The sequence below is a fragment of the Theropithecus gelada genome, chromosome 5 (assembly GCF_003255815.1).
Source record: "Theropithecus gelada isolate Dixy chromosome 5, Tgel_1.0, whole genome shotgun sequence".
NCBI lineage: Eukaryota > Metazoa > Chordata > Mammalia > Primates > Cercopithecidae > Theropithecus > Theropithecus gelada.
In genome coordinates, this window is record NC_037672.1 from 35,965,714 (window position 1) to 35,977,021 (window position 11,308).

The 11,308-nt window shown below is 38.7% G+C and overlaps 1 long non-coding RNA gene across 1 annotated transcript; it reads left to right on the top strand.

The window, feature by feature from the left end:
- The first annotated feature begins 240 nt into the window (after positions 1–240).
- On the top strand, positions 241–2,487 carry LOC112625478. The gene is made up of 2 exons (XR_003119604.1): positions 241–1,660; positions 1,715–2,487. It is a non-coding gene; the product is annotated as an uncharacterized LOC112625478 (long non-coding RNA).
- The last annotated feature ends 8,821 nt before the right edge of the window (positions 2,488–11,308 follow it).

An 11,308-nucleotide genomic window follows, 5' to 3' on the forward strand; every position in this document is an offset into this window, starting at 1 on the left:
GGCGGGATCTCACGTCACTGCAAGCTCCGCCTCGCGGGTTTACGCCATTCTCCTGCCTCAGCCTCCCGAGTAGCTGGGACTACAGGTGCCCGCCACCACGCCCGGCTAGTTTTTTGTATTTTTTTAGTGGAGATGGGTTTCACCATGTTAGCCAGGATGGTCTCGATCTCCTGACCTCGTGATCCTCCCATCTTGGCCTCCCAAAGTGCTGGGATTACAGGCTTGAGTCACCACACCCGGACACAATATGAACAAGTTTTTATAGGATCAAAGGAAAGAAAGAATTTGACTGGATCTGAGGAGTACAAGAATATTCCAGAATTGGGGAATAAATAGGAGAGATCAATAGAAAGTCCATTTGAATCAGAACCAGCAGGCAAGAAGTCTGAAACCACCTAGCAGCCTGTTCTGTAAGGACAAAAGATCATTAAATAGGCAACTAGCAAGCTTTACTGCAGAAAGCCAGGGATAGCATGGGTTAGCTTTCTTTAATTCCTCTTTGTTGAGTTTCCCATTGTCTTAGAAAGTATTCAGGAGGTAAGACCTACTGGTGTACAGTACAGTAGGAATATCAGGCCTATTAATCATAATCAAGTCTCTAATGCTTGTATTAATAAATCATGTTTAATCTAGAATAATTTCTGAAAATAATGCCACAGATCAATAAATAAATCCCTAGGAAAAGCCGAAGGCCCCAGGACCATAGCTGAGAACTTGAGGTCAGGGGAGCTTAGACACTCTAAGTAGAAGACACCCAGGCAAGACTCTAGTGGATGAAGACAATTACACAAGCCCACAGCCTTCTGAAATAAGCTTAGTTCTAACAATCTCAGGAAAAACACAAAATAATTTAGCTCTACTGATGGTTATTGGAGAACCATTTTCCCCAGGTTTAAAAAAGATGATGGATGTGGCTAAATCACTGTCCCCAACCTCTTTATAGAACCCAGAGCTTCCAACCTTAAGATTTAATTTCCAGGGTTAGGATGCAAGAAGTGACTTACTTTTGAGTTCTACCAGGAAGCAAAATGGCACACATCAAAAATAACCCATTTGGTGATTTCATGAATTTCCAAGCAGCTCATACAATGTACAGTCATACAGCTTTGTTCTTATTGCACATAAGAGACTATTTAAATCCTAGAAAATTGTACATTTCCAACTTCAAAATGAAATATATCATCCAACAGAATTAAAGCAGTAACTACAGAAAGAGTAATCAATAATTAGGCTCTTCCTCTTATTACCCTAGAGAATGAGGAGATGTTATTTAATCAATTGTTTTTCTAAAATTTATGACTGTTAGGAGCCAAGTCTAAATGTATATAGAAAAAGGTTCGAGGAAATGATGTAACTGTTCTCTAAGAAGGTGATTTAAGCCTTTGGATTACAGGAGGTTTAAGATGTTGCCCTTGTGGTAATGCAGTGTTTTAACTTAAGGGCCATTGTGAACATCAATTTTCCCTCATGAAACAAATCACCAGCCAACCAAAACCTCTATTACTTCTGTATTTCCCAAAGGACTCTTCCATTCCCAAATTGAGTATATGAATTGCAGCCTCATAAAGGTACTACCGAAATGTGACAGTCTCATTTGGAGACATACGTTACAAAAGAGTTTCAGCCAAAATAGTTTGAATCAGAAAGTGGTCTTTGAGTAGTTTGAATCAGAAAGTGGTCTTTGAGTAGTTTGAATCAGAAAGTGGTCTTTGAGTAGTGACTCAGCCTAATACATCACTAAGAAGGAGAAACAAATGAGGCATTGGAGACCATTCGTCCAAATGTCAAATGGGAAAAGTCATTCACACTCCATGGCATGTAAAGGAAAGCAGTGATGTTTCAAGAACTAACTGGCAAAGACTATCAGATTTTAGAAACAAAGTCTGCATTTCATGATGCCCTAAAATCTAGTTGAAAACATAATATTCCATATCGTTACCTCTCTTTTTGTATATTTGTTTGTTATGCCAAACTGAATATATTCACTTGTTATTTGAAGTTATGTTCTTATAGGAAGGTAGGCACCAACCAGCAGTTGCTAATAATATACTATAATTGAGTAAGTAATTCAATTGAATAAAATGTATGACAAATTTAACGAACATGTTAATTAAAATGCATACTCACCTTGCAGCATCACATTAATCTTTGTACCCCCAGTGCCTATGCCATGTTTAGTATGCATCAAATATTTGAGCAATACACAAGTGAGTACTCTGAGAGCTCCCCCCGCCAAAAAAAATGATTACAGTTATGATCAGATCCCCAGAGTGTGACTATAAACTGTATGGGGACCAAGTTTGAATACTGTTGTGTCCTACACTGTTATTACCTATCCAGTATCTATTTCCCCATATTCCTTATAAATAAAACCTAGATTTTGATTGGTACAGCAAGGTGTCCCACTGAAAACTCATTTCTCTAACCAATGTGATGCCAATGCTTGCCCATAAGGAGGGCACCCCTTCAAAATAAAAAGACAAAGCTTCTTTGGCTTTTTATTTTTACTTCTTCATGCTTGATAGGCAGGTATAATACCTGGTTTTGGTGCAGCCATGAGGATAACAGTTGCACATTTAGGATGGTGGAGAAAAAGTTAGACAGAGGCTAAATCCTTGATAACACTGCAGAGCTATTGCTCCTGTCATTAACTTAATTCTAGACTCCTCACTGAGTAAGAAAAATAGACTCATTGTTGAAGCTATTGCTTTCAATTGCTTGAAGTCAAATACATTCCTTCCCTGTGTGTCCTTTTGACAATATCTTTAAAGTAATAAATACATAGAAACATCACTTTTCACCTTTATTCTTTTATAAGTATCACCTTGGTCCCAGAACACTGATTTGAGTGAACAAATGGTTAATGTTTGAAAGCTTTCCTGAAATTTCTTGCCTCCAACAAGAGCCAGAAGGAAGACTGTTCACATATTCTTTATATCTTGAGCCAGACTGTCAGTTCCTCCAGGCCTAATCCATTACTTTGTGATTATTGATTATTCCGTTTATGAAAATGAGTATGACACAAGTTCCTTCTTGCAGATCAGATGTCAATACCTCAGAGGGTCCTTCACCCAGATTATGGCAGCCACCCAGTCATTCGCAACCATAGCATCCTATTTTAATTTTTGGTATAGCACTTATAAACCTCTGATACTTTTCATATTTACTTATGTATGTATTCACACATGTGTGCCTTTGTTTACTTTCAGTATCCTCCCCCAAGTGCTAGGATATGAGCAGAGAATTTGTCTGCTTTATCTAGAAATATATTCTTGGCTTATAGTAGACAACTAGGTATATTTGTTGAATGACTGAATGACTGAATCAGTAAGTATGAGAGAGAATCAAAGAATTGTCAGATATAGTCACTGACCTGAGGAAATTTCAAAGACAAATAAGGAGATGAGAGACTTACTGGAAATATGAAAAATATGAAGTTATAAGAATACTTTAAAAAAGCCAAGTGTGGTGGCTCATATCTCTAATCCCAGCATTCTGGGAGGCCAAGGCAGGAGGATCATTTGGGGTCAAGAGTTTGAGACCAGCCTGGCCAACATGGCAAAACCCCGTATCTACTAAAAATACAAAAATTAGCCAGACGTGGTTGTGGGTGCCTGTAATCCCAGATACTCAGGAAGCTGAGGCAGGAGAACTGCTTGAACCCAGGAGGTGGATGTTACTGTGAGCCAAGATGGTGCCACTGCACTCCAGCCTGGGCAACACAGCAAGACTCTGTCTCTAAAAGCAAGAAAGGATATTAAAAGGACAGAGGTATAGTCAGAACCCAATGAAGATAAGCCACAACTTGGATTTTTTTAGTAGCTCAGAGGATCAAGACTTTCATATGGATTCAGGCAGCAGAGAGAGCAAAGCCATAGTGAAAGGAGGAGGGCTGGAGCAAAGCATATTATAGCATAACATATCTGTGAATTTAACCAGAAAAAAAGGTGTGGTGTCTCTTTGAGAACATTTGTGATGTGGTTGGAAAAATGGGAGACTGCTCAAAGATTGTGGTTTTAGGATTGGTTGTGCTGAGTTATTGGGTGAGTGCAAAAGTAATTGTAGTTTTTGCATTGTTGAAATGTGCCATTTGATATTGGAATATATTCTTAAATAAATGTACTTAACGTTATACATCATTTAATGGGCATTTCTCACTTTCTCTTTTTTCCCTAATGACATTACTTGCTTTTTATTTTATGTGTATTTTAGACTATGGAAACAATGTTAGACAAAAAGCAAATGCTAGCGATTTTCTTATTTAAGTTCAAAATGGGTTGTAAAGCAGTGAAGACAATCACATCATTAACAATGCATTTGGCCCAGGAACTGCTAATGAACGTACAGTGCAGTGGTGGTTCAAGAAGTGTGGCAAAGAAGATGAGAGCCTTGAAGATGAGGAGCATAGTGGCCGGCCATCAGAAGTTGACAATGACCAATTGAGAGCAATCATCGAAGCCGATCCTCTTACAACTGCATGAAAAGTTGCTGAAGAAGTCAATGTCGACCATTCTATGGTTGTTCAGCATTTGAAGCAAATTGGAAAGGTGGAAAGCTCGATAAGAGCTGACCAAAAACTTTTTTAAAAATTGGCATTTTGAAGTGTCCTCTTCTCTTATTCTACACAACAATAACGAACCATTTCTCAATCGGATTCTGATGTGCAAGGAAAAGTGGATTTGATATGATAAATGGCTATGGCCAGCTCAGTGGTTGGGCTGAGAAGACACTCTAAGGCACTTCCCAAAGCCAAACTTGCACCAATAAAGGTCATGGTCACCGTCTGGTGGTCTGCTGCCGGTCTGATTCACTACAGCTTTCTGAATCCCACTAAAACCATTACTTCTGAGAAGTATGCTCAGCACATCCATGAGATGCAACAAAAACTGCAACACCTGAGGCCAGCATTGGTCAACAGAAAGGGCCCAATTCTCTACAACACCCCACTGCACATCGCACCACCAATACTTCAAAAGTTGAGCAAATTGGGCTAGGAAGTTTTTGCTTTATCCACCATATTCACCTGACCCCTTGCCAACCAACTACCGCTTCTTCAAGCAACTCGACAACTTTTTGCAGAGAAAATGCTTCCACAACTAGGAGGATGCAGAAAATGCTTTCCAAGAGTTTGTCGGATCCCAAAGCACGGATTTTTACGCTACAGGAATGAACAAACTTATTTCTCCTTGGCAACACTGTGTTGATTGTAATGGTTCCTATTTTGATTAATAAAGATGTGTTTGAGCCTAGTTACAATGATTTAAAATTCATGGTTCAAACTGCAATTACTTTTACACCAACCTAATAGTTTATACCTAGCATTGCTGAGCCTCAAGTTCCTTATTTGATAAATGGGGATGAGAATGCTTACCTCACTGAATTATAATCAGGATTAAAAGAGACAGTATGACAGCAGTTTGAGAAGCATGAGTAATTATGAAAATGGCTAACAGCTCTCGAGTTCTTATTATGTGTCAGGCACTGGAGCCATCACTTCACACAGATGATCTCTTTTAATCCTCACAAAAACCCAGAGGAAAAGACAAGATCCAGGTTTCAACATCAAAGGGAGAGAGCCAGCTAGGAGCAGGACTGGGCTGGGGAGAGGTTTGGGTTTTGGGTGATGGAAGAACAGCTCTCAGGAAAACATTCCCTTCTTTGACCAGCTCATCTAACAATTGCTCTGACGATCCACAGTTCCATGACTTACTTCACATTTAAACTAGGAGGATGACACCCAAACATGTGGTCACCAGGTGAGACATATATATACATCCCATTTTCGCCAAGCATCTACGAATCTACTTTGGCAAAGTACATTCAACAACTTGGGGGAATTCTCTAACTTCCTTGGAGAGGAAAGTGAGCCTCTTCAAATTTACTTTTTGCATCCAATTGTTCACAATCCAAGTATATTTTTAAAGATACATTTCTTTAACTGCCATCACATGCAAATTTCTAAGGAAATTAGAATGCTGCCAAACATCTTCCAGAAATGTAGGTAGTAACTCTTGCACAGAAGAACATGTACCATAAGTTAGAAAATCCTGAATAGAATTCCAAATATTCCAGTCATGATTTACCCAAGCAGAATGGCATAAGAATTAGGAGCATAGTCTCCAGGGTTGACAAATCTGTTTACTGCCTGGCTGTCACATATTGTTATGTAAACTTGGGGATGTTTATTTATTCACCATGTAGAATCATTTTTCTCAAGTGTAAAATGGAAACAAAAATGTATTACTCCAGTGCTACTGTAACAATTAATTGAGATGATACATATGAAGCAAAGCATCATGTGCTTCTCAGAGACAGTACTGAAAATGGTAATTTTTTTTCTTTTTATTACTAATTAGTTAAGTCTTTCAGCTTTTCTCACTTGGTACTTAAAATAACTACCTTTATTATATGCCACTCATGACAAAAGTTAGGTTTTGATGTAATTTAAGTATTGGAAAATATAAAAAGCATATTACCTCTTTGATAATTATCCTTTCAGCACAAGTTAGCATTCAGTCCAGCCAAAATTATATAATGCTAAATACTGAAATTAGTTTACATAAAAGTTAGTGGGCCGGGGGGTGGTGGCTCATGCCTGTAATCCCAGCACTTTGGGAGGTCGAGGTGGGCGGATCACGAGGTCAGGAGATCAAGACCATCCTGGCTAAAACTGTGAAACCTCGCCTTTACTAAAAATGCAAAAAATTAGCCGGGCGTGGTGGCGGGTGCCTGTAGTCCCAGTTACTCCGTAGGCTGAGGCAGGAGAATGGCATGAACCCGGGAGGGAGAGCTTGCAGTGAGCTGAGATCTCGCCACTGCACTCCAGACTGGGTGACAGAGCGAGACTCTGTCTCAAAAATAAATAAATAAATAAATAAATAAATAAATAAATTAGTGTTCGGCAGACTCTGTGATATTTGTGGTTTAGTATCAGTTCTCAAAATGGAGACAGTACATGTGATCTTACCCTGAAACCTCCAGCCAAACCTACTATTTCATACTTAATAGTAAAATAGTCAATATATACACTCAGTACATTTACATAATTCTAATCAGCCCGGGATCATTAAGTGTTGATGTTCTGTTATTCTTCATGTAGATTTTGTTTTAGTTCTCAAGAAGGATTTTCAAAATCATCTAAAGGATTCATTTACTCATGTTTTTAAATCAATATATGCCAAAAGATTTTCTCTCTTTACCAGAAAATTTACATAATATATTATTCCTCTAATTTGTGATTCTCTGTGCCTGTGGGAAAATATAAAAGAAAACTTAATATACTTGTTATTCTATGGAAATGATATTCATGTACATTTCTTATGCTTTCCTATGTGTAATTTTAGGAGTGGAATTGGTCCCTTATTTAAACTCTGAGATTTATTTGCTGTCTCTTAAAGAGACAGATGACTCCTAATTGGAAATAAAAATTGTAGCCTAGATACTTAGTCAAATATTTAATAGGACCTGCATTGTTAAGTTTGAAGTTTCACTCCAGCATTAGCAGTGAATTTTATATTTTATTCTATTTAGAATATGTGTAGTTATATTTTTGGTAGTTGTAATCACGTCTATTTCCCCAGCTAGAATGCAAACCCTTTGAATTTGGACCCTTTAATGAAGCTTTGGAACATTTACCCCCAACTCATAGGTCATCTGTAACATAACAGATCTCCCCATACACTTAAAGTGGGTGAATGAACTTCATGGGGGGTAAATTATGCCTCAATAAGGTTGGGATTACAGGCCTCAGTCACCACGCCAGGCCTTTGTTCTCATGTTTGATTGTTCCTTGCACATGCTTGAGGCTCCACTGGCTCTCTGGGTCATTGTCTGAGTCTTTACTCATTTTATGCCAAAGGAGGTAAAGAGAGATATCTGGTAAATGTGGAAAAAAGCAAACTGGGCCTGAGTATTAGTTCATTCTCACTCTGCTGTAAAGAAATACTTGAGACTGGGTAATTGATAAAGAAAAGAGGTTTACTTGGCTCGCAGTTCTGCAGGCTGTACAGGAAGCATAGCAGCTTCTGCTTCTGGGGAGGCCTCAGGGAGCTTTTATTCATGGTGGAAGGCAAAGCCGGAGCAAGGCACTTCACATGGCTGGAGCAGGAGGAGGAGAGAGAGTCAGGAGGTGCTACACACTTTTGTTTGTTTGTTTGTTTGTTTGTTTGTCTTTGAGATGGAATTTTGGAATTTCACTCTTGTTTCCCAGGCTGGAGGCAATGGCACTATCTGGGCCCATTGCAACCTCCACCTCCCAGGTTCAAGTGAGTCTCCTGCCTCAGCCTCCCCAGCAGCTGGGATTACAGGGGCCCACCACCACGCCTGGCTACTTTTTGTATTTTCGGTAGAGACCGAATTTCACCATGTTGGCTAGGCTGGTCTCAAACTCCTGACCTCAGGTGATCCACCCACCTCAGCCTCCCAAAGTGCTGGGATTACCAGGCATGAGTACACACTTTCAAATAAGCAGACCTCTAGAGAATTCTATCATGAGAACAGCACTAGGGGGATGGTGCTAAACCATTCCTGAGGGACCACCCCAGGACCCAATCACCTCCCACCAGGTCCCACTTCCAATACTGGGGATTACAATTCAACATGAGATTTGGACGGGTACAGAGATCCAAACCATGTCAACCTAGTTCTACTAATCCTGCCCTTCTTTTATTGGAATTCTCCAGGTCTCTGCTGCTTTTGCAGTGAGGAAAGACCTGTTCTATAATAATCCAGCACTGCAGGGTAGGCTAATCATCTTTCCAACAAGTGGTTCACTTAGCAAGCCTATTTGGCCTCACACATCCTACACTTAGCTCTTACTAGTAACTAAAATGGCACTTTGCCTTCTGCTTGCCACTCCTTATTTTTCACAAATGTTTACAAATCCAGGTGAAGAAAAGAGGTGCTCTTTGTTGAGCTCCCTTGGAAACACTAAGACTAATTCTATAATTTTTATTTCTCATCTTGGTAATTGTTATGGTGTGGAGATTCATGTACCTTCAGAGTTTATGTGCTGAAATCCTAACCCCCAGGGTGATGGTGTGAGGAGGAGGGATCTTTGGAAGGTGATGAGATCATGGAAGTAGAGTACTCATGAATGAAATCAGTGCCTTTTAAAAGAGATCTCAGAGAGTTAGTTGACTCCCTCCACCATTTGGAGGCACAGTTAAGGCACCATCTATGAGGAAGTGGCTTTCACCAGACACTGAATCAATGGCACCTTGATCTTGATCTTGATCTTCCCAGCTTCCAGAATTGTGATAAATAAATTTCTGTCTTTAAAAGCTACCTGTTTATGGCATTTTGTTATAGCTTCCCAAATAATCAAAGCCAATAGCTATTGTGACTTAAGTAATATACTTAACCTCCATTTTATTCCAAGAAATGTAATCACTTGACTCCCTTCTATTAAGCCCTCACCTCTACGTGCACATTTTATCTCTCCCCATTACCTCTCACCTTCCATCAGTAGCATCTCTACTTTTACATTATAATGCCTATTAACATTTGGGTTCTGTTCTATAACCATAATTAAATATTTATGCTATCTCTGTGGAGGTATTCTACGAGCTGAAAACTAGTAAACAGCAGTTACAGTATAATGACTACATAAATATTCAATGAAGGGCCAACTCATGTGCGACTATTCTATTTCCTTCACTTTATTCCCATATCACCCACTCCCACAGCAATCAATGTGTAATGATCCTAAGCATCCTGGTCAAATGATTCTTCATAATTGTACTTCAATATTTGCCCAAAATCATGCCTTATTTAATGTATCTCACACTTGGACACTAACCTTATAGACAGGGTTAGCTGTTATTTTTCCTGGAGTTTATATTTGTCTTCCAGACATTTATATTTATCCTTATTGAGAGAAGAAGCATATGCTTTCTTCACTGTGTCACTACTGTAATTCTGCTCATTTGTCATTCTATTTATTAATTGGAATGCCCATTCATCTTTCTGAGAAACTCCTTGCAGCCTACTAAATTCAAGTTCCAATTTGAATTGGTTACTTTCTGGGCCCACTGTCTACTTGTTACGCTGAGATTTCTTTTGACTTACTTCCTAGGTCAACTCAGCTGTTTTTTTGTTTTTTTTTTTACCTTGTATTCTCTGCACTCAAACACTGTCATTTGCTCAGTCTCTATGCATTTACAAAGTATTTACTACGTACAAGGCATAGTATTATACACTATGAAAATTCAAGGCAAATCAAAATTTGTCCTGCACCAAAAGAGTTAATAAGTTAGGTCTTGAACACACATGTAAATAATCATAACATAAAAACTACAAGAAAGATAATAGAGAAATAGAATTTGACAAAGAAATAGAGAATGAAAGAAATAGAAATATGCCATAGATGAAAAATTTAAGAGAGCATCAGATGTGAAGAGGTGAAGGGGAGGTAGGGCATGGTGAGCGAGAGTCAAGGAAGATCAGAGAATGCATGAGAAAGAAAGAAGGAATCTCACCTTGTTAAGCAGTGGTTGTGCAAAAACATAGACACTTTCTTAGTGAACAAAATGTAACACTCCTATTCAACATAGTATTGGAAGTTCTGACCAGGGCAATCAGGCAAGAGAAAGAAATAAAGGGTATTTGAATAGGAAGAGAGGAAGTCAAATTAACTCTGTTTGTAGATTACATGATTATATATTTAGAAAACCCCATTGTGTTAGCCCAAAAATTTCTTAAGCTGATAAGAAACTTCAGCAAAATCTCAGGATACAAAATCAATGTGCAAAAATCACAAGCATTCCTATACACCAATAATAGACAAATAGAGAGTCAAATCATGAGCAAACTCCCATTCACAATTGCTACAAAGAGAATAAAATACCTAGGAATACAACTTACCAAGGCATGTGAAGGACCTCTTCAGGGAGAACTACAAACCATTGCTGAGGGAAATAAGAGAGGACACAAACAAATGGAAGAACATTCCATGCTCATGGATAGGAAGAATCAGCATCGGGAAAATGGCCATACTGCCCAGACTAATTTATTAATTCAATGCTATTTCCATCAAGCTACCATTGATTTTCTTCACAGAATTAGAAAAAAAAACTACTTTAAATTTCATACGGAACAAAAAAAAAAAAAAAAAAAAAAAAAAGAGCTCATACAGCCAAGACAATTCTAAGCAAAAAGAACAAACCTGGAGGCATCACGCTACCTGACTTCAAACCAAAACAGCATGGTACTGGTACCATAACATATATAGACTGATGGAAAAGAACAGAGGTCTCAGAAATACCACACATCTACAACCATCTGATCTTTGACAAACCTGACAAAAACA